This window comes from Phocoena sinus, chromosome 7, assembly GCF_008692025.1.
Source record: "Phocoena sinus isolate mPhoSin1 chromosome 7, mPhoSin1.pri, whole genome shotgun sequence".
Taxonomy (NCBI): Eukaryota; Metazoa; Chordata; class Mammalia; order Artiodactyla; family Phocoenidae; genus Phocoena; species Phocoena sinus.
The window spans coordinates 91,135,992-91,160,046 of NC_045769.1; positions in this window are offsets into that span (position 1 = coordinate 91,135,992).

Sequence of the window (24,055 nt, forward strand, 5' to 3'; positions counted from 1 at the left end):
TTCTCACCCTTTTGTGTTCCAAGTAGCGGCTAACAGCAAAGGACCACCCTGCCTTTTTTATTCTCAGAAAAGACCCACCTCTACCCTTCCTCAATGACTCATCTCCATCCATCTTCATGACTCCCTTAAGACTCACAGATGGCTCCCTGTTTACCTGCCTCTCTAAAACTCCAGGTCTCCTTCCTTCCTTATTTATTTATTTTTGAGAAATTCCTCATTAATGAATGTTTTCCCTATTGCAGTAGCCTGAATAAAATCAACTCCTTAGTTGTCCAGTGCGGCATTGCAGCATTTTATCTTTTGCAGCTGCAACAAAGTTAAAATTAAAACAAAAAAGGAGAAGAAGGTTGTCTAAAACACACATGCAGCCAAAAAGATCTATATCTTTTTTTCTCCATGGAACTTATGAGGCTGCTCTAATGGCATGAAGAAATATTTCACTGAACTGGCAACATATAGAAATATGGAAAACATATTATTGCATATGTATTTGTGGCATTAGATGTTAAAAGTATAAATACACGAGAAAGAAAAGACTTAAGGAATTTCACATTAAAATAGTATACTGTAGTTTGAAAGACATATACACTTTTTTTCCTGAAATTAATGAGCTTTAGCAAGTTTTAATGCACCTTGAACAGGAAAATTGGGAGAAAATCTTGCTAACTATAGGGGGTTTATGACTTCTTTTCAAACTGCTTTATAGGTTTCTGAAATGCATCATTAATATAAATGTTTATTAGACATTTTTTTGAAATCTAATGTGGAAGAGATGATTCTGTGTTTAAAATATGTATCACTAGTCCTTGGCATAAAGTAGGGATTAATTAGATTGAAGCAACAAAGTACTGTAGAAATCCATTAACTTCAGTGAAAGTTAGGAAATGTATAATGTTCTTATCTCCCATCTTAAAAAAGTATATCCAATTTGCCGTGTAAGAATAGCCACCTGAGAACAAATTGTGTTTGGGAACAGCCTCAGTGGAATTGTAAAATTACTAACAAAATTAAATCTCATTACATCATTTCAGAACCTGATTGATATAATGAAAAGAGCCAGTGATTAAAGATATCTAGAAATTGTAATAGACTTGATACTAACAGTAAGTAATAGTTTTTAGCTGAATTGTTCCTTTTTTATAAATTGTTATTGGTCACCCATTATGTCCCAGCTCACTATATAAATATCCTAGGGACACCAAGAAAAAAATAAATAAATCCTTGTCTTTCAGGGGTCATTTTAAACATTTGAGACAATGTTAGTAGAAGTATAAACAACAGAGAAAAGTAAGATAGGGCAATTGCCAAATGATTGGTAATAGAAAGCATTTGAGAAAATGGAGTGAAACGTGATATAATGTATGTAAAGAGCTAAGCCAAGTGCCTGGCATTGAGTGTTCAATACATGATATCTAGGAACATCATATTTAAATCCTAGGAAGAACACCTAGGGAAAAGGAATTTATATGCTTCTTGACTGAAAAATAATTTGACTCTGTTAAACTAAGAGGAAGCAACAGAAGACAGTATCCTAAATAGTAAGAATAGAAAAAGCAAAGATATTGAGGAACAATGTCTATAACATGAAAATTTAGAGGTTCTTAACTACATCTATGCCCTTTATTGTATTTTAAGGATAGCCATAAACTTATCCACTGCACTGGAAAACCAAATCAATGATTCTCCAAGGCGTGCTTGGGTTCGAGGTGAACTTCACAGAGTAGACATGTAATTTGAAAATGACCCTGGAGATTCTTCTAGTCCTTTGCTATTGAAATTCACAAGATTTAGTAAACCATTTGTAGGAATAGTTGGAAATAAATACGTATATGTAGGTGACAGAGAATAAAGGTCAGTAAATATCCATCTAAGGAGGGTGGACTACCAGCAAAGGGAAGGCAGGATATATTTGTGGGGGAGGAAGACGTACAGAGTGGCAGAGCAGGGACACACGTTTGTAATTAGCTTTGTAACTATGTTGGATGGAGGGAGGAGAGGGTCAAAGCAAGAAAATTTATTAGGAGACTCGGGATACTGGAAGTATCTAAAACTAAACATACTCACAATATGAATATCTTCACAATTTACAACTGGCAATGCTGCCGCAGTTTATAACCCAACTCTGGTGCTCCAGTTGTCAATTGCTGAGTAACAAACTAACCCACAGCTTACACTTAGTGATTCTGTGGGTCAGATATCCCAAAAGGACACAGCAGGGCCTCAGCTGTAATGATTCAAATGTCTGAGGTGATCAACATCTAGGAACTGGAATTATTTGGAGGTTTTTCACTCATTCTGGCACCTGGGCTGGGATGACTAGAAGGGTAGCCTCAGCTGTGGAGTGGGGCACCTAATCAAGGCACAATCTCTTCATGCAGCTTGGACTTCTCATAATATAGGGTCCTGTGCACCTGGGTCCTACGGTGAGTGAGTGAGCGTTCTGAGAGACGCAGGCAAAAGCCTTAAAGCTCCTTCTGATGTTGTCTTGAAGTCAAAGTCATGTGACATCATTTCCTTTGAATCATATTAGTCAAAATAATCACCCAGATTCAAGGGAAATGAGCATAGACATCACCTCTAAATGGTAGAAATGTCTAAGAATTTGAGACCATGCCTTAAAATTGCCACATGTAGATAATAACAGAAAAACGTGTATAATATGAAATAAAGCAGTGTTAGCAATTGTTTTCAAAGAGCCTTTGAAAATGGCATATTACTTATTTTTGATATTACTCATGCAATTCTATAATCCTCAGGGTTAGGAGGCATATAAGGGACATGAGATATTAGCAGTGCCAATAGAACAGAATTGTTAATCGACAATTAAAACCCGTATTCAATTCAAAAGTCTCTTATTAGGAGCTCAAGGGTTAAAGGAGACACCATTTAAAAGACTGAAATTTCTTAGAAGTGCATGTTTGAAAATATGGCTGGCCCTGCAAAACAAAAGTCATACAGTTTTTAAAATGATGCAATTAATTATCCAGATGTTTCAAATACCGGTGTTTGTTATTACTTCCACAGTATCACCGTCATTTGGTTTACATTTTTCTTTACATTTAGGTGTTCTGAGGTGCAAATTTAGGTGGAGAATGTGGCTCACCCTTAAGAGAGCCCATCACCATATGTTTTGTTTGGGCATGAAAAATGAGAATAATCTAAACCTTTGCCACTGAGAGAGGTAAAGGGTTCCCATCAATGGCCATTAAGTCTAAGTAATGGGGTTTTAAAGAGACAGCTTGTAGTGTTGCTCTTTAGGAACCTCAACAGCAGTTGTGCTTTAGCTGCAGGTGCCATGATCCAGCAGTGTAGCTTTGGCTCCACTCAGGCCCTTGCCTGTGTCACTACTGTTTGAGCCCCCTCTATGGTGTGCATCTGTTACCAATTCTCTTTCAAAGAACATCTGCTGCCAGAAGAGGCAGGCTTTTAATATGCTGATTTATCATTGTCAGATACAGGGTTTCATGGCTTGCATTTGTATATTGTGTTTAAGGTGCTTTTGTGATTACAGATGTTTTACATATAAATTGCTTTATATTAGAAATATCTATTTTTTTCAGTATTTTTAAGGAAACTTCACATTCACGTGTTTTACATTTTAATATCATCTTTTGCATTGCTGAGCACGTGTGAATTGCTTTTTGTCTGTAATGGCAGTCGGTATGAGCAACAGCATCTGTGATTGTTGCTGCTTCAAAGGAGAAAATTAAATGTGGATATAGCTCTTCCTTTCGAGGGAGCCAGAATTCATTAATTACTAAGGGAAGCTTTCATTGTTATTTTATCCCCCAAAAGGACAGAATAGGTCACTACATAAAAATAGCTTTCCACTCCATAACCTTTGCAAACTAGAAAACGGTGTCAAGTTTCACACTTTTCTCTCACTTGTTTCTGTAGTCTTAAAATAATCTGAAAGTCTTTGGTACTGTATGGCCTTTGAAATAATAGCACCACCTACTGTCAGATCCTGAATTCATTCATCGTGTAAAGGAAAAGAATGAAGATGGAGGAGGTGCTCTGAGTCGTTTAATAATATGGCACTAAGTAAATACTATATAACTGAAAAATGGGAAAATTCTTACTTAAAACTAGAAAATAAGACTAATGTGGAGTTCATCATATTAAATAAGCATTGTGGGGCTTCCCTGGTGGCGCAGTGGTTGAGAGTCCGCCTGCCGATGCAGGGGACACGGGTTCGTGCCCCGGTCTGGGAAGATCCCACATGCCGCGGAGCAGCTGGGCCCGTGAGCCATGGCCACTGAGCCTGCGCATCCGGAGCCTGTGCTCCGCAACGGTAGAGGCCACAATAGTGAGAGGCCCACGTACCGCAAAAAAATTAAAAAAAAAAATAAATAAATTAGCATTGTGAAATACCTTTTTCCAAGAAAATCCATAATACAGTATAAAAATTATAGATAAGGTAATGTCCTTATTATCATCACTGTCATTATAATTTTAGTTTCCCAGTTCCTTTAAGCTTATTGTATATTCATTTAGATGACAGTGAGGGGTGGGAGAGGTGGATTTAAAAAGCACTGTCTTTAAGAATTCCCGACCTCTCAGCAAGGCGTTGATGCTTCCTTTCTGCGTGGAGAGCCAGCCAGCTCTCAAGAGCACCTCTCATAGTGGGAGTTGCTAGTAGGCCTGATTGTTCCCTGTCCTCAAATCCTTTCCCCAAAGGAGTAATGTCATTTCATTAAAGAAACTCAACTGTCTGGGTAAAGGATCAGTGAAAATATGTCTCAGGGCGCTCATAAAAATAAGCTACTAGCTATTTCAAGAGCATAGTGTGAAATTCCGGACACCTTCCAACCCTCCTTCATACTGATTGCTTTCAGCGAGCGAGAGGCCAGTTGTCACCGTGCCTCCTGCACAGTTACTTCCTTAACCTCGTAGCTCCCAGAGGACTGTTGTGCCTCCCACACATCTGTTGCAGACGGTACGTGGCTCTTCCTGCCTCTGGAATTGGCATCAAGTTATTCCATCTACAGCAGTACTTTTATGCTTTCCGTCCAGTTTATTATCTCTTTTCGAAAGCAATTCAAAAGGTTTATTTTCTCTACGTGGCCTTCTGCTCCCTATCTTCCCTCTTTCATTCTACTTTATTGTTATTTTTATTTCAAAGTGGAGCCTGAATTAAATTTCCTCCCTTTAAAAATTTTTTATCTTCACAGTTTTTAATAACCAGTGGCCTGTGCCTAAAATGTGGAGAAAATATATATTCTCATGATTGATATTTCTTTTTCTGGTCGATTTTTTTGAGATGCTACAAAACATAGTAAGTAGGAAATAAATGACATCATTAAAATACCAACCATGATTCCATAGTTACTTACCAAATGTATTTTAACTCTCTCCTATCTGCCAAAATATATGAAACACAACCTATACCTTCAGAGGAGCTTGCAATCAACTATTTCCTTATCCTCTTGTTTTTTTTTAAGGACGTTATTATCTGTTCATCTGCATTGTAGCAGCCAGATACTGGCAAACTACTCAGTTTTCTACCTAGTCTAACCTTATCTCAGTTATTATTGTAAACTATAGTAAGGTAATATTTTCAGATATTAACTGTGCTTTTATTCACTGGGAAAATATCATGGCTTTTTTATGCACTATATATAGGCAGAGAGTGGATATAAATGGAAAACAGTAATAGTAATAATAATAAAAAACAATAATAACACATTCAACTGAATTGACAAGTACGCTTTTTTTTTAACTCACTGAAGAAAACAACAATCATGAAAGTCAATACATTCAATTCACAGGGCTAGGGCTTTTTCTTCTTCTTTGTCTTCTAAATGAGGAAAAGGCATTTGAGAATCAAGAAACCAAGATCCAAAAAAAGCAGAGTTGTAAGATCATCAGTAGCAAGTGTATGTAATGATGATGCATGATAATTTAAATGCTAGTTTCCCACTCAAATGGAGTAATAGATCATTTGCTCTGGGGAGGAAGGAGAAAATTGGAAAAGATGTTATGGCTGGGATTCAAGTGAGGTGAGCAAGCCACTCAAATAGGGTGCAAAATTTAAGGGGTCACCAAAAAATCATTAATCAAGATGTCATATTTTAATGCAATTTTTAAATCAAAATTAATGCAAAAAATTCATCATGAACAAAATAGAAAAATTTTAAATAAAGACAAAAACGCTGTGGGTGAATGAATGTCTCTGAAAGGACCACAAGTCATGACTCTATCCTAAGTGAGTCTCAGGGGAAGGATGAAACCATAGATGGGATTAGAGTGAACTAGGGAACAGTAAGCTTTTGCCTCAGTCCCATCATAGACCAGGATACTCTAAGGGTTTTGGAGAAGCCATGCCTACATACAAGGCTAGTTTGTTGATTTCAGGGAAAGCCTCAAGTCCCTGACTACATCGTTGGAGAGAGTAAACAGCTAGGGGTTTTATGAGGTTCAGAAGGGCTGAGAAAGGCCAGATGAAACAAGGGTTCTTCTGATCCTGGAATAAGGAGAAGTTAGATGGGATGACCCAAGTGACTGGCTGTGTTATGAGACCACAGATCCAGACTTGGCAGCAGAAGCCCAAGCTGATGAAAACACAATGGAAGAAAAACCTCAATGAATGCCATCAGAGTAAGGCAGAAAGGCATGCCAACAATACCTAAGATACCTGTAAATTTCCCCAGCACCTCAGGAGTAAAACCACTTTGCCAAAAAGGAAGAAAAACAGAGCTGTGCATTTGACTCAGTTGTTATTGTCAGGTGGTGGAACATGCCACTTCAAAATATACCTCTTTGACGCAAGGATTATTTTGAGCTGATTATTTTGAGAAAGAGCAGACACAGGAGAAGCTCTGAAAACAAAGTAGAAGTTACCCTTTTATGAGGGAAATTTACATTCATAAAGGAAATCTCTATTTGTAAGGTTATCTTCCTCTCTGAACCTGGAAGAGGAGAATGACAAAATCAAGAGAAATTCTTATGGATGGAGGTGTAAACTTAAATCTGCATAACAAATCTTACACCTGTTTACCATACTTTTTTTTCTGGTCTCCCCACAATAACTGGCCACTCCCATACCCACTCTTTTGTCTTTAGTTGAAGATTGTATTTAAGCCTGAATTCTAAGCCACTTCTGAGAGTTACTCATTTTTCTCTAGGTATCTTCCACATATACATGAGGTACACATGTTAATTCATTTATGTTTGTCTTTCTCTTATTAATCATTTTGTTGTGGAGTTCCCAGCTGAGAACTTAGAAGGCTGGAGGAAAATTTTTTTTTTCTCACTGGACATTACCCAAAAGAGACTGAATTTTAATTGCAAGTGACTTAGAATAGAAATGGGGTTTTAAAAGCTAAATTTAGTTTTAGAAAATCTAAAACATAATAATTCTGTTTGAATTTAGTAACTCAAAAATGTGTTCCTCAGAATATCAGCATCACCTGCATCATTCTTAGAAATGCACAATCTTGAGTGCCTCACTAAGTCTACCAAGAAGAATCTGCATTCTAGCCGTCCATACTGTGAGGGGAAAAAAAAGAATTCTACTAACAGAAGACCCCTCCGTACTAATGTAGAAATTATGTGTGTGTGTGTATATATATATATATAGAGAGAGAGAGAGAGAGAGAGATAGAGAGAGAGAGAGAGAGAGAGGACATCATTTTAATATTGGGTAAGCATTATGAGAGGCCTATGCAGGTAAGGTAATATGTATAGCAGAGAAAAACTAATTTTCCCTTCACCCTTCTAGGTTCTTGGCTGAGACTCCCCTGTATTGAAAGGCAGATTAGCAAAAGAGAAATAAGCAGGAATTTAATAATATATATACCTTGGTTATACATGGGACTTACACAGGAAAAATGAGTAGATTCCCAGAAATGGCCAAAGCTACCACCTTAAATACCATCTTCAGCTAAAAACAAAAGACAGTGTTGGAGGTTGGGCAGGGAAACCAGTTAAGGGATGTTAGCAGGAAAAACAGAGTAAACAGGTAAAGGTAAGCTTTGTTACACAGACTTAAGTCCATGCCTTCTCCACTGAGAGAAGTAACTCTTGATTTAGTCCTTCTTTTCTTCCTGGTACAGAGAGGGAGACACCCTTAAAATAAAGATTGCCCTTATAAATGTAAATTTCTTTGTTTAGTTTTTTTATTTTTATTGATGTATAGTTGCTTTACAATGTTGTTTTAGTTTCTACTGTACAGCAAAGTGAATTATCTATATGTATACATATATCCCCTCTTTTTTTGGATTTCTGTCCCATTTAGGTCACCACAGAGCATTAAGTAGAGTTCCCTGAGCTATATAGTGAAATGCCCACGGTCGCGAGACCCCTCCACAAGACCACCAGAGACAAGAGTCAAAGCCAAACGGCAAGGGTCATTTATTGCAGGTTCGAACCTGGACCTCCGCGCACTCGTTGCCGGTGACGCTAAGAGGTCCCGATGGAGTTTAGTACAGCTCTTTTATAGACAGGTACAAACAAGCTCGGGACCTTCTGCGGGGCTTTCCAGGGGTGGGGAGTACTAATTGGCTAACTTTTAAACAAAGACACTAGTCACTGATTGGTTAACTTTTAAACAAAGACACTAGTCGCCGTCTGATTGGTTGGATGGTTGCAAAAGGGGGTTCAGCAAGCATAGTTACAGAAGCGAGAGCGGCTGGTTAAGTTTCGGTTTCCTGAGGCTTTGTTTTTCAATTAGGAATACTTAAGATGGGGCCATAGTTACAAACAGTACAAACAGGAAGATCGATGCAATCCTAGCAGCGCTACGGCCTAATGGCAGGGCATCAATTCAGTCCTATTTCTACCAAAGTAGAACATAGCCCTTCAATAGTAGTTTCTCATTAGTTGTCTATTTTATTTATAGTATCAGTAGTGTATCTATATCAATCCCAATCTCCCAATTCAGCCCATCCCTCTTTCCCCCCTTGGTGTGTAAATGCCTTTATAAAAGGTAATTTCTACTCTGTTTTCAGAGATTTCCTTCTTTCTACTTTTTCTCAAAAATAATCAACTCAAAATAATCCTTATTCCAAAGAAGCATATTTTGGGGTGGCATATTCTGCTACCTTTCATATGAAAGTGACTACAAAATCTGGACAGAATTTCACACAAATTTATATAAAAAGCAGGAGAGAGAACAATGAAAACTTCTCTTACTCCCTTGAGAGACAAGAGGACAATCTTTGTGATTATGGCACCTGTACCCATGTGAGACCCCTGAGTTACATCTGTAGGTAAATGTTCACAATTCCCAAGAGTCAGAAGACCAGGCTCTTGAATTGTATAATCCAAACATCAAGCCTTTTTATCAGATCTCTTATGTTTTCAAAGAGACATTCTAAGGCAGTGGACTCCTTTCTTAAACAAAAATTATTTTTCCCTACACTACACAGTTGATGTTCATATTCACACTTGAAAAGCATTGTGTTACAACAGCAACCTAGGTTAATACCCAAGTCTGTGGTTACAGATATAAGTCTAATGGTCCAATTGTCTTTCTTGCTTGACTTCTGAGAGGTTTCCAGTGACATCGGTAAGACAGTGATCTAGAACTGGGTCAACAAACTTTTTGGGAAGGGCCAAATAGTAAATATTTTAGGCCACACAGTCTGTTTTACAGCTACTCAGCTGTGCTGCTGTAGCACAAAAGTACCCAAGGGAATGAGCACAGTTATATTCCAATATAACTTTATTTACAACAACAGGCAGCATGATAGATTTGGCCATAGTTTTCCAAATCTTGTCCAGAATGTTCTATGGAATTGTTCTTCCAAGTATAAGGCAGTGGTAGCTAATGAACAGGGTTGTCTCTCCTCTAGAATCATTTCTTCATAATTCTTAAATTCTCTAGCAGTCTTTTGGCACATGGCCTCTACTAGCATAGAGTCACTCATCTCTGGGTTGTGCAGTCTTAGCACACACACAAACAAGGATGTGGCTTTGCTCTTCTCAACTCCAGATTATAACACATTAAAACATTTAAAATGCCCTTTTACTTATGCTGCTAATGAAAGTCCTTGCTGTCAGCTTCTTACATGTTACAATGGATGTGTGGCATCCTTAAAATCAATATAGAAATATTTCATAGGTTAAGTACAGTGTGCCAATTGTATAACATTTGAAAAAAGAGCTTAACAACATTAAATAATAAAGTAATAGTACTTGCAGTATCTTTCGAATATATAATGATTTCATATCTATCTCTCCTTTGTTCCTTTGTCCTTTGATTGTTAAACAGTTGGGTCAGGTATATAGGAAAATATTTCTGGGATTTTGAAAAATTAAATGAGATGGTCAAGGTCACAAAGCAAATAAAAATTGGGCGTTGGCTTAAACCCATGTGTTCCTACTTCCTATCCTAGTCTACTTTTCACAACAACATAATGTCTTCAACTAGTAATAGGACTATATATTTATGTGGTTGATAAAATCTGTAGTTAAAAGCCACAGTAGTCTACTAAAAATCTCCTCAAATTCATTAGTAATCTAGACAGAACTGTTACGTGTGTTTCTATTTTCTTTTATCTCACCTTATCTCATGGCACATTTCCTTTCTACAGAAAAGATTTAAATTTGTTTTCAAGGATCCGTTACGCACATTTTATTTTTATAAAAATATAGCAGATTATCAATTGGTCGATAAGCTTCTCCCTTTGAGTAAGTTGTATTCTTTGAGATATTCACAAATGAGTTAATTTGCCCAGTGAAGTTGAGAACAAACATTAGTCTTGCACATCCCTTTAAGATGTATTTGATCTCTCATATTCACACCCACCTATTGGAGATCATCTGCTCTAATTACCTAGTTCTTCTCTGAGCAAATATTAATTGCATCTGAAAGTACATATTATTGAGCTTTAAATTCCATTAGGAGGGTCTAAATTTTTTATCTGTGTTCTCTTTCTCTTTCTTTTACTGCCCTATATATCTTTGGAAGATATTTAACGAAGTTGAGACGGAGACTTTAAAATTTTTGACATGATAATCTTCCTTCAGGAACTGGGAAATCTTTCAGACACAGTGGTAAATATGGATAAGGTATGCAAAGAATGAGAGGGGTCTCTCTTATTATCTTGCTTCCTTCTCTCCAAAATACTCTCAGTTCTTTTAGAAAAAGAAGATATAGGTACTGGAAAATGACATTATAATGCAGTTCTTTCTTGTTAGCACTAGTGTGATTCTTTTGATACTTGCATGTAAAAGTCTCCCAACATGTTTATGCTATAATGAATGGAAATGTATTCCCTCAAAAACCTTTTAACTTTCTACTTAATAGGGGGATTCAAAAGGAAAGTGAAAACTGAAAAAGACTGGAAACAGTAAACTAGAATTACAGGCACAGGTACACAGTTTTATGTGTATAATGCACTTAGGTTTTATCTCTGAAATGATTCAAGTTCTCTGTATTGACTACTCATTTTTTTTCTTTATGTATTTTTGTCTTGTTTCGGAAAAGATTTGAGTCATCTAACAATCAGAACATGAATAATAAAATGTTGGCAAAAATAAGTAAGAAGCAAGAATCAGAAACAGGGGAAATATAAATAGAAGTAGATAGTTATCACTGGGTAGAGTTGATAAGAGAAGCAGGTGGAAGAAAAAGGAGTGGCAGAGAACCAACTAAATCCATGCCCTCAGGCCCTGTGGTCCTTGAACTTGTGATCATTGAACCTTAAGTTAGACTCATGTTTACTAACAGCTAGAGAAAAAAGCAATATAGCTGTGATTATTGTAGAGCAAAACAACATCATTCTGTAGGTGATCAAAGCTGCATTATTGAAACAGGAGGGAAGGGGACAGGGCACAACCTTTAAAAGAATGACATAGCCATAGTACATGACAAAAACTAGTTAGAACCATCTGGGTCCAAGATGGCAGAAGATTCAACTTCCAGTAGACCTTGAGCCTCATTATACACTCATTGCAGTATATTAGCTAAATGACACACCTACCAGTGCCATGACAGTTCTGAAGCTAACCATAAAAGATCAAAAAATGGGTGGTGGCCCAATTCCTGGAAATCCACGCCCCTTCCCCAAAATAATTGGAATAATTCTTCCACTCATTAGCCTATGAAATTACCCAGCCCATAAAAATGAACCACGCCATATTTTGGGGCTGTCTCTCGCCTTCTGAGATGGCCCACACTCTGTCTGTGGAGGGTGTTTCTCTCTAGATAAATCTGATTCTTACCTATCACTTCGTCTCCGAATTCTTTCGCGACAAAGAAAGAACCTTAAATTTACCAGAAACATTATGACACTAAGATCTAAAAGCAAAAACAAGTTACCTTAATATTTGCACTCAATTATGTCCCCCAAAATTCATATGTTGAAGTCCTATCCCCCGGTGTGACTGCATTTGAACATAGAAACTTTAAAGAGATCACTAAGATTAAATGAGGTCATAAGGATGGAACCCTAATCCAACAGGATTGGTGTCCTTTTAAGAGAGAGTAAGAGACAACAGGAATGTGTGAACAAAGAGAAAAGACCATATGAGGATGAAACTGAGCAAGACCCTGTGGGGCCCTCCTGAGTACAAAAGCCTTTCCATGTCCCTTGTTTCTCATTTGTAGGAAAAAGGCTTCAGCCACAGAGAGCTTCCCTGAGTTCCAAAGGGCATATTCAAACATTTGCTAATTAGGGAATGCAGAAACAAAGGGAAGGCAGTCAAGAAACAATAGTGCAGCGATGGGGCAGGGTCCTGGTTCCTCCTTGGGGATGTGAATACCAATTTTCACATACTGAAGAGCTGGGGCCCCCACCCAGGTGGAGGATGGTAATATCAGGCTGAGCATAAGCCCTTGACCCCAGACTGCTCAGAACCAGAAGGCAGATGATTGAGATTCCTGGAACACCACCCTGTCACCTCACCACCAAGCAGTCAGAAGAAAGTCACACATCCAGCTGCCCTTCCCCCAAATTTGCTTTTAAAAGCTCTTTCCTGACACCCATCAGGGAGTTCTAGGGTTTTTGAACATAAGCCACCTATTATCCTTGCTTGACCCTTGCAGTAAGCCTTTCTCTGCTCCAAACTCTGACGTTTCAATTTGTTTGGCCTCACTGTGCATGGGGCACACAAGCTTGGGTTCGACAAAATAGACTCCGTGAGAAGGTAGCTACCTATGTGCCAAAAAGAGAGTCCTGGTCAGGAGCCAATGCTGCCTGCCTTGATCTTGGACTTCCAGCCTCAGAACTGGTAGAAAATAAATTTCTGTTGTTTAAGACACCCAGTCCGTGGTATTCTATTATGGCAGCCCTCACTGACTAATACACTTAGAGACAGCAATATGAGCAATGTGGTAAATGAGTTCTCAGTTAGCATTTCTATACATCAAATAGTAATATTTTTCAAGTGATAGATTGCTGGGATTCTTTTATAAAAGCTAAGGATAACACATTAAAAGGCCACTTATAGGAGACAGTTTTGCATGAATCCGAGTAAATATAACCTCATATAAGGTTTTTTTTCTCTAACTCCATCTAAGGATAGAATTTGGAGAAAAAAAGTAAACAATATAAGAGCATAACCTCCAGATAGATAGATAGATAGATAAAGGTTGAACAGGTGGATAGATTTAAAAATATAAATTTTCTTGATCTAGCTTTACATACGTGGATATTTCATTTTTATATCATTTAAAATGATATTTGTTATTTAAATAATAGTATATAATGTAATAATATTTTATTAATAATATTATTTAGTGACAATATTTTATCAACTTTCTGAGGAACTGCCAAACTCTTTTCCAAAGTGGCTGTACCATTTTAAATTCCCATCAGCAGTGTATGAAGGCTCCAGTTTTGATTCCACTCCCAAGTATCTACCCCCCAAAAATGAAGATATATGCCCACACAAAAACTTGTACAATAATGTTCATAGCAGCATTATTAATAATAGCCAAAAATTGGGAACAACTTACGTCTATCAACTGATAAATGGAAAAGCAAGGTGTAATATATCCATACAATGGAATAATATTCACTAATAAAAAGGATGGAGTGCTGATTAATGATCCAACATGGATGAACCTTGATGACATTATGCTAAGTGAAAGAAGCTAGATACAAAATTCACCTGTTATATTTGAAATGTCCAGATTTGGGGCAAACTTGAGACAGAGTGCAAATTTGTGGCTACTTAGGGCTGGGGCAGAGGTAGGGAAATAATGAGAATTGACTTCTTATGGGACAGAGTTCCTTTTGTGAGGAGGAGGAAAGGCAAACATATTCTAAAATTGACTGAAGTGATGGTTGCACAACACTATAAATATACTAAAAAAACATTGAGTTATACAGTTTTAAATGGGAGAATTTTATGGTATGTGAATTATATTTCAATAAAACTTAACCTTTAAAAATAACGTGATACAGAATATCTGAAAAATTCACATTAAAAATTGGCTGTAATTTCAACAAGACACAAGTAATCACTGTATATATTTAGTCTCATTTTTGCTTATGTAGGGTTACTTTTTTTAAAAATTAGATTATAATACACTGTAAAATAGTAAGAAGTACCCAATATATATATTGGTCTTCGTCCCCAGTTCCCAACACAGAGCTCCTAAAATCCTTGTAAATTTCTAAGTGATAAGAACACTAGGAACATTCTTATTCTAATATCTGTCTTTGACCCCATCCCTGACACAGGGCTTCTAAAACCCTTGTAAAATGCTACGTGATAAGAGCACTAGTAGCATCTTTTGTTATAAAGAGGCCCCTCTGGGTGGGCTCCTGGATGGCTTCTGGATGGGGGCTGGTCACCAAAAAGACCAAGCCATGATTAGAAGCTTGGGATTTTCAGTCTCCCCTACCCCAGTTCTTCAGGGAGAGGAGAGGGGCTGGAAAAGAAATTAATAATTGATCATACCTATGTGAGGAAGCCTCCATAAAATCCGAATAGTATGGGGTTCAAGGAGCTTCCAGATTGGTCAGCACATCACACCAGGAGGGTGATTTGCTCCAACTCACAACCAACTCCACTGGGCAGAAGCTTCTGGGCTCAGGACCCTCCTAGACCTCACCATACATATCTCTTCATCTGACTGTTCACCTGTATCCTTTATCATATCCTTTAATAAACCAGTTAATGTAAGTGTTTCTCTGAGTCCTGTGAGCCGCTCTCTAGCAAATAATCAAATCCAAGGAGGAGGAGGTCACGGGAACCTCCAATTCCTAGCCAGGCAGACAGAAGTTGTGGGTAACCTGAACACCTACTACTTGCAATGGGCGTCTGAAGTGAGGGTGGGCAGTCTCTTGGGACTGAGCCCTTAACCTGTGGTGTCAGACACTCTCTCTGGATGTCACAATTGAATTAAATTGTAGGACACCCAGTTGGTGTCATGGAGAATTGCTTGGTGTGGGGAAAAGTCTCCACATACTTGATGACTAGAAGCAAAGTGTTTTATGTAAGTAGTAAAGGAGACTTACAGGGAAGACAGAGGTAGTAAGAAAGAGCTGGGTTTTTTCCTACACAGGAGATAGATAAAGCTGAGTACTTTAAAACATATGCAAAACATTTTTAACTTTTCTTTTTTTTTCTTTTAGAAAAAAACCATGATAATTTCTTATACTACTAACCATTCTTCTGTAGGAATTCATGGTGAATTCTTCAAAGGCATGACAGAATCATCTAGAAGGCCAGCAATTCATACTGGCTCTTCACATTAAGAACTCCCTTTATTCTCCCTACTCTGGGAATCCTGTTATTGTGAGCTATGATTATTAATGGAAGTGTCAGATCCTTTGTGTGTATTTGGTTAGAAAAAACGTTGAGAACCACTAAAAAGTAATTGAAGAGCATGGTTGTTTTGATCAGTCTGTCCAAAGGTAAGCGTGATTGCCTACCCAGGAGTTTATTTGGGTGTCCAAACAGATGACATAATGCACTCGACAATGAATATGAATAACATGAATTTAGTACAGATCCATCTTAAGTTGAAAATTGTAAGTCAAAATGTATTTAATACACCTAACCTACCAAACATCATAGTTTAGCCTAGTGTATCTTAAATGTGCTCAGAAGACTTCCATAAGCCTACAGTTGGGCAAAATCACCTAACACAAAGACTGTTTTATAATCAAGTGTTGAATACCTCAAATAATTTATTGAATACTCTTCTGAAAGTGAAAAGCAGAATGATTGTATGGGTACAGAATGGTTGTAAGTGTATCGGTTATTTACCCTTGTGACAGCATGGCTGACTGGGAGCTGCAGCTCGCTGCTGCTGCTGCCCAGTATCATGAGAGTATCATAGAGCGCATCACTAGTCTGGGAAAAGATCAAAATTCAAAGTATGGTTCTACTGAATTCCTGTTGCTTTGGCACCATCATAAAGTAGAAAAATCATAAGTCAGGGATTGTCTGTAGTCACAGTAAGCTGGGGCTTCTTAGGAGGGTAGGGGCTCAAACAGAAGTCTGATGAGCAGTCAAGCCAAGGGCCAAGGGTAGGGTTTAAAGTGTGGAAGTTAGCTTGTGGTTTCATTGTTGTTAGAGAGTGGAGCCCATGTGGGCTAGAGGCTGCACTACTCAAAGTTCCTTTGGCGTGAAGAGACAAAGAGTCTTTGTTGACCTTTTTATCCAGTTTGCCCAGATACAGAGCAGGCAGGGAAGAGTGATGGGGATCTAAAAGATGTCAATGGTGAAACATCAAAAACGGTCAACTTCTTTATTACAATGGCCAAGACAATATTTTAGCAAATATTGTTCTCCCATATATAAACAGCCATAGAAATATTTGTATAATATTACTAGAGAATCTTCTTTGAGGCAATATGATATCCTTTTAAGTTAGTCTGAATGAATTAAATATAAAGTATATCTCTTAATTAGACAAAATAGGTTGCTATATAGGTCTACGGGACAGAAACTCAATAAAATTTGGAGGTCATCTTCCTAAGCAACACCTTTAGTTTCTGTGAAAGTAGCCTACAGCTCTTCATGTGTATGTCCTGAGCCACAGAAAAATACTGATAGAATCTTTGAAAATTTTATTGCCTTTATCACCCATGTTAATGGAGTCTAATCCATAATTACAATAGCCACTTCTACCCCCTGTAACATCACAAGTCATCATACACCTGCCCTAGAAGTAACTGTATTTAGAAGGCTATGAGAATAGTTGCAGAAGCAACTTTCCCTTACGACTTAAATGTCTGTCCATTAAAACTTAGGGCAGGAGTAGTAGTCAGTATACATTTTGAAAGATGCCAACATTCCTGAAAATTTTATCATTGATATTAATTCTTTTCTTTCTGTAAACACATTAGCCTGGCAAATGAAGCCCTCCATGATGAAAACACAATTGATTTTAGCATCCTTCTAGCTAATCCCCTTCCTACCAAAATTCAGCCATGTTATACATAGGTATTTCCCACATGTGTCATGCTATGACACCTACCAATTAATTTTCTTATGGTATTTTCCCTACTTAAAATACCAATCATTGCCTTGCTCATGTGACAAACAATTTAAAACTCAGCTTGTATGTTCAAGCTGAACATCATTTCTTCCAAAGCCTTTCTTGACCATCTCAACAACTTTGAGAGTCAGTAGTCCTTTGTGTATCCACTTTATGCTATTTATCTATGGAGTTCACTTGTTTATATCTTTGATACTCTCTTTCATGCTATGAGCTCCTACAGTGTTGGGACTGATCGTTTTTACCTATGCCCATTATTTAGTACAATGATTGCTGTCTGTTAGATGTTTGATATTAGGATGGAGGAAAATACGGATGAAAGGAAGGAAGGAAAGGAATTTAACCTCATCAAAGGTTAAATTTGAGGGCTTCCCTGGTGGCGCAGTGGTTGAGAGTCCGCCTGATGGTGCAGGGGACACAGGTTCATGCCCCGGTGCGGGAAGATCGCACATGCCGCGGAGCAGCTAGGCCCGTGAGCCATGGCTGCTGAGCCTGTGCATCCGGAGCCTGGGCTCCGCAACAGGAGAGGCCACAGCAGTGAGAGGCCCGTGTACTGCAAAAAAAAAAAAAAAAAAAGTTAAATTTGACTTCCATTTTGATAAAAATAGAGCTCCTCACTCTTCTAATGTAACTATACTCTGCCAAATTTCATTCATATTCTCAAGTGCATTCTACATCAGACTAAAATAAACAAAGGTGTCTTCAAAAAAACTCTGTTGTTTGTCCCTTCTACTTTCTAAATTTGTACATTTTCCACCCCTCCATCACCACAATCTTGTTAAAGGCTCCCAGGTCCCTCAAACGACCCACAGTTTCCATGGGGTGCACTGTGCCTTCTTTGGGGATTGAACTCTCTGTGGATTAAATCTCTCTCTTTTCTTCATTATTTTCCCTTTCCATCAGTCAAAGCTTGCTCTTCTTTTGACATATATTTTAAGGGGTCATCTCTCAGCAGCTTGTCTTGGTGAAAAGTGCTCTGATATTAAACTGATTCACACAACATGCTCCTCTGGATCATTTTCCTGGAACAAAGAAAAAGATTTTAAATGTGTAATCTCAGTGCCCTTAACTATGTGGCAGGAGATAATTTTCCAAATTTGTAACTAATATCTACGTGGGTTACATCCTATAATGCTGTTTAGCTATACATTAATCTTGCAACAATAATAGCAACAATTTATTGAGTATGGAAATATAATAATAATGTGAGTATGAATAATAATTGAGTATTAGTCAATCGATATTCAGCATATAATAATTACTTACTCTTTGTTAGCCATTGGACTGAGTCCTTCATACCTATTAACTCATTTAAAGTTCAAATCAACCCTGAAAGATAAGTACTCTTTACCCCCACATTATAGATATAGAAACCAAGGCCTGTAGAGGTTAAATTGCTATAACTCACATAGCTGATAAGTGGCAGAACTGGTATTTAAATCAGAGCCTCTCTGACTCCAAGCCCTATAAAATATTACCACCCTGATTTTAAGGAATCTTTGGCCAACCCACAAGACAAGGGCAATACACTCATTGCCAAGCCTCAGCACTTGCAATGTATGGTACTCTTTCATGAAAATGTTGGCAACTCTTTATTTCCCCCCAGCAATAGTCTGAATTTGTTTGATTTCCCTCACAGCTTCTCTAAGTCTCTTGGCGAGGGAAAGTTCTGTTTACAAGCTAGATGTTTCCACCCATGCATCCCTATGGCTGTGACGTTAGTCATGGTTGGCTGTAGCTCATTTTATGTAATTTGCTGCTGAGCCGGTTCACCCTTTCCACTTACTTAAGGTCACTGATTATAGTAAATTTTCATTAATCTATAGTTATGTAACTCTTAATTTAAAAAATGAGAAAATAGCAGATCTGCTTCTAGAGATCATTAAAAGTTGTATTCTCACGGGTCCAAATTATTTATGTATTTTTTCATGAACACATTACTTATGATTAAGAGTAGTTTTAACTGTACTTTATATGCAAAATTTTAGTAATGATTTGTTGTCTATAATATTGGGCCCAAGTTAGTTTCTCATTAGTTTTCTAATTTTTTTTTGGTCATTGCTGCTGCTTTGTTTTTCTGAGTTTTGCTTGGCCTCGATGTTTGTTTTTGGACAGGAATGCTTAATTCTAAAGTTCATATCTGTTTTTCCCCTCCACAATTATGTTTTATATTTTAAAGGATTAATTTATATTTGTTTATTTTTGTTTTTTCTACATTCTGCAAGCAAGGTCACTATTATGTCACTCCTGGGTATATGTACCTCTTTCCAAAATCCTCTGAATTCTCAGCTCTCTGGAGGAAAGTTTACAGTTCTCATCTCTGGGGCAGATCCACTGTCCTCAAAGTGTGGAAATCTCTACTCTAATTTCCTCATTGCATTATGTAGGGCCAGGGCAAAAGGAAAATGTGGACTTCCACGTTCAAAAAGCAGGGGAGAAAAAGTGCCACTAAAGATACTAAAACATAAATACTAATAATAAAGTTTTCTCTTTCCTCTCCTGTCTATCAATATATCAAGATGCTTTTCATTTGCCATTTACTTTTGTTCTAATTAAAGAAACACTAAAAATTTAAATTATTAGCCTGAATTTTATTGTTCTTCATATTGTGCAATGACAGTTTTAAATGCAAATATGTGTTTATCTCATAAATGGAAGTGTCAAAATTAGACAATTCATGTTTCTTAGCTCACATATACAGATGTACTTCATTCTCATCAAAAACATTGGGAATTCTATACAAAACTAACCTAATGGTCTATTTTACTTCTTGCTATATGCATATTCTACTAACATTCTTTATCTTCTACTTCCTGAAGAGTAAGGAAAAACTGAAAGGAACAGGAACTGTGGGTTGCCCTATCTTTTTCCTTTCCTTCTGTGTCATCTTTTTCAGCAAAAGTGGTTGGCTAACATAGGCAAGTAATATGAGTATTAATGGCATGGACATATATACACTACCAAATGTAAAATAGATAGCTAGTGGGAAGCAGCTGCATAGCACAGGGGGATCAGCTTGGTGCTTTGTGACCACCTAGAGGGGTGGGGTAGGGAGGGTGGGAGGGAGACGCAAGAGAGAGGAGATATGGGGATATATGTATATGTATAGCTGATTCACTTTGTTATACAGCAGAAACTAACACACCATTGTAAAGCAATTATACCCCAATAAAGATGTTAAAAAAAAAAAGGATACAATAAGATGCCTTCGTCATTGGTGGTACTTAGAACACTGATGTCTTCTTTCTGTATTTGAAGCAAGATCTGATTCAAATGTCATATTTGGCCTCTAGAAATGGTCAGTGCCTCTGCTTACTCAGCATAGAGTTATTTGTACTCTTGAGCCTTGCTGGACAGCAAAGCACTGTGTATCTACTGGAATTCTGTGCTCACATGGCAGCATGTCCTCTACATGCAAATGGAGTAAAAACATGCATATTGCATATAACACCTTTGCCTCTGTGCATGCTCCATTGCCATGCTTCATTTACAAAGCACAAGATCAAAGATAAGATTGTTAAGAAGTTCAAGATGGTGGCAGCCCAGCATTAAGCCAAATGCAGGGCCCTTCTGAACGCAGGTGCTGTACAAATATACAAGTTGCCCTCCTGGGAAGCCTATCTTGACATAGTCCTCCTAGCCCCAGTGGCAAACTTATACTGACTGTTTCTACATCTATGTCTGTTCTGATCTTAACTGCATCTTGTTTAGTTTGGCTCTTAAGACACTCTTTTGCAAAGTCACGTTTAACCCAAATGGCACCTTTGTGAAACTAGAAAAAGGTACCTCTTTCTCTAGGCAGACCCAGTCCCATGATAAGGCAAATAACCAATTCATTCCCCACTGAACACCATGGCTGTGGGCTCTTCGGAAGGATATTACATGCACATACACACTCATATGCATTTGCCTTACTATGTTTTAACTAATATTTATGGACTGTTAAAGCCAAGAATTAACATAGGGAGCAGGTATTACCTCTGTGGCCCTGCTGCCAACAACTTGCATCTTCTTTAACAGAGACTTCTCTCTTCCCTCTGCTGCCCTGCCCCCTAAGACATCAATTTTCGTTGTGCCTGGTCTTTGTGTCCTGTAAACAATTAAGGTACCTTCTAATGCTGTTACAATCAGTTGATTAAACTGGCTTTGGAGCCCTCTAGAATTCAGCTACCACAATTCCTACCACCTCTGCTGCCCATCATTATTGGCACAGAACTATTGTTGAAGATTTCCTGCTATTAGCGCTGATGGTCTGTCTGAGTTCCTTTTGGTCTGGCGCTCTCCTAGCTTTGCCTGTCTGTCGTGAACACTCTCCTCTTGTCTGAGTTAGCGTGGTGACTGCTGCTGCCTTAAATGCATTGCTAACACCAACTTCGTTGGAATTTAGAATGTTCGTTGGAATTTAGAATGTGACCTGCCTTGGGGATATGCAGTTCTACCTCAGTCAAAGGGAAATTCAGAGACAAAATCATTATAAAAGGGAAGGAAAAGTTTACTTGCAAAAATGCAAGAGAGTCAGATATTACAAAGACTGACTTGCCAAATAAAGAAGCCAGCTAGCATTTAAAAGCAAAAACACAAAATTTGCAAGGTTACCAAGTGTACATTATCATGTCCATAGTGGAATAACCTCACATGATTATCATATTCTGAAAGATCATATCATATCTTTAGACATCACCATAGCAAAAATCAGGGACAAAATTGTTTCTGCTAAGAAGTTCAGGTTAAAGTAGATGCTCAAGATTTCACTTGCAAAACAGAACTCAAGAAAATGACCCTGTTATTTTTCATTTATATTCAAGTACAAAATGCTTTTTCCTCACTGTGCATCATCTCAAGTGCATGGTAATATTCAAAGCAGAGAAAACTGTCAGCTTTTGCTTGCATACCCCTCAGCATTAGTATTCTTTGGACAAATTCTGAACAGATAAGATACATAAACAGATGTGGCATCGGGGCATCCATAATATATCAATAGGTCTGTCTTTTATTTACAGCTTTATGTCATCAGGGTCCAGACCCTTCAGACAGTTCTTGAGAGAGGAAAGTATATGATTCTTCTCACCTCTGGGCCAGATCCATTCTCCTCCACAGGTTTTGTCAGGCAGGAGCTATCTGGTTCCAGGATCTCATGGAAGAGTGGCATATGCACACGGAGCCCAAATAGGCTTAGAGCTGGTGGTCTACCTTGCTTTCCCATTAGCAGACAAACATTTCTTACTGTTATCAAGGTGAAATTTTACTTACAAGACCCATTAGTTTTCCATTTGACCGCTTTGTTGCTTTCTCAGAAGCTTAAGTGTCTGTGCAGAAATGAGAGGCCCGGTGATTGGTAATGAACTTCCGAGTCCCTGAGTCTGCGAGCACTAAGTCTCATTAAGTTTAGGCAGCCAGGATCACTGGGCTTCCGCAAACCCCGGAGTTCTTTAGGCAACAGGACCCCACATTTTAGACTTTTTAAGTGGCAGAGTAGTGAAATTTCATCCCTGCATAATTCATCCTTGTCTTCTCAGACCAAGAGCATTCCTTCTGTAACCATGATACCCTTGTAACATCCAAGGTATTTAATAGTTACATCAGAGTATTGTTCAGTCCATATTCAAATTTACCCAATTACCCCCAAAATGCCCTTTTATAAAAATTTAGAGTCCAATCAGAAATCACATATTGTGTTTGGTTTTCATGTCTGTTTAAGCTCCTTGAAGTAAGAAGCTATATGTAGAACAGTACCACTAACTGTTTCTTTATGTTTTCTCATTCATGACATTGACATTTTAAAGAAATCAAGCTAATTGCTGTTCTTTAGAATCTTTTATTGATCTATCTATTAGTGTCCCGGTACCAACTTGTTAAATTATACATGTTCTATAATCTGTTTTAATATTTGGTATTAGTTCCCTTTCCCCATTTCTCTCATTTTTCGGAGTTTCTTATATCTTCTTGGATATTTATTTTTTTGTATTAACTTTAGAATCTAATTTTCTACCTCCAGGAAAAAATTCTTGTTGGAATATTTTTTGAGATCAAATTAATGTTATGTATTGGCTTGGGAAAACTGACATACAAGCTAGGCTCTTAATTATAAATGCAGGGTCAGAAGACCTCTTAATCTTTCAAAGAGGTAAGACTTTTCCCCAGCTAGCTCAGAATTCATTCTTTTGCTGACACTTGAAGAAGCCAATGCTAAAGAAATAATTAATTTTTTAAATTTTTTATCATCAGACATACAAATTAGAGGGAATTGTATAATGAATGCTCCAGAACTCATCACCCAGCTTAGACAATTATCAGTGGTTATTTCTTCTCCTCTGCCCACAGTTTGTGTCCACAGTCTGGTGTTTTGTTTTGTTTTGTTTTGTTTGTTTTTTACTTATGTGTTATAAACATGTGATCTAGCTTTGCTAAAATATCATCTCCTCAAGGATCATCAATATTTTAGTTTTTTCTTAAAATTTAAATCATGGCTGTAGTGGTCAAAACTATAAATGCAAACCAGTGTATTAAATTAAGCTGAAAAGTAAGTGATTCACTTGAATAAACAATTATTTCCAAATAGTAGACTAGAATGACCAGTTGTTGGGATAGATTACATAAGTAATTTGTTGTTTCAAATCCTTTCTACAAATCAAATAAAATACAAGTTAT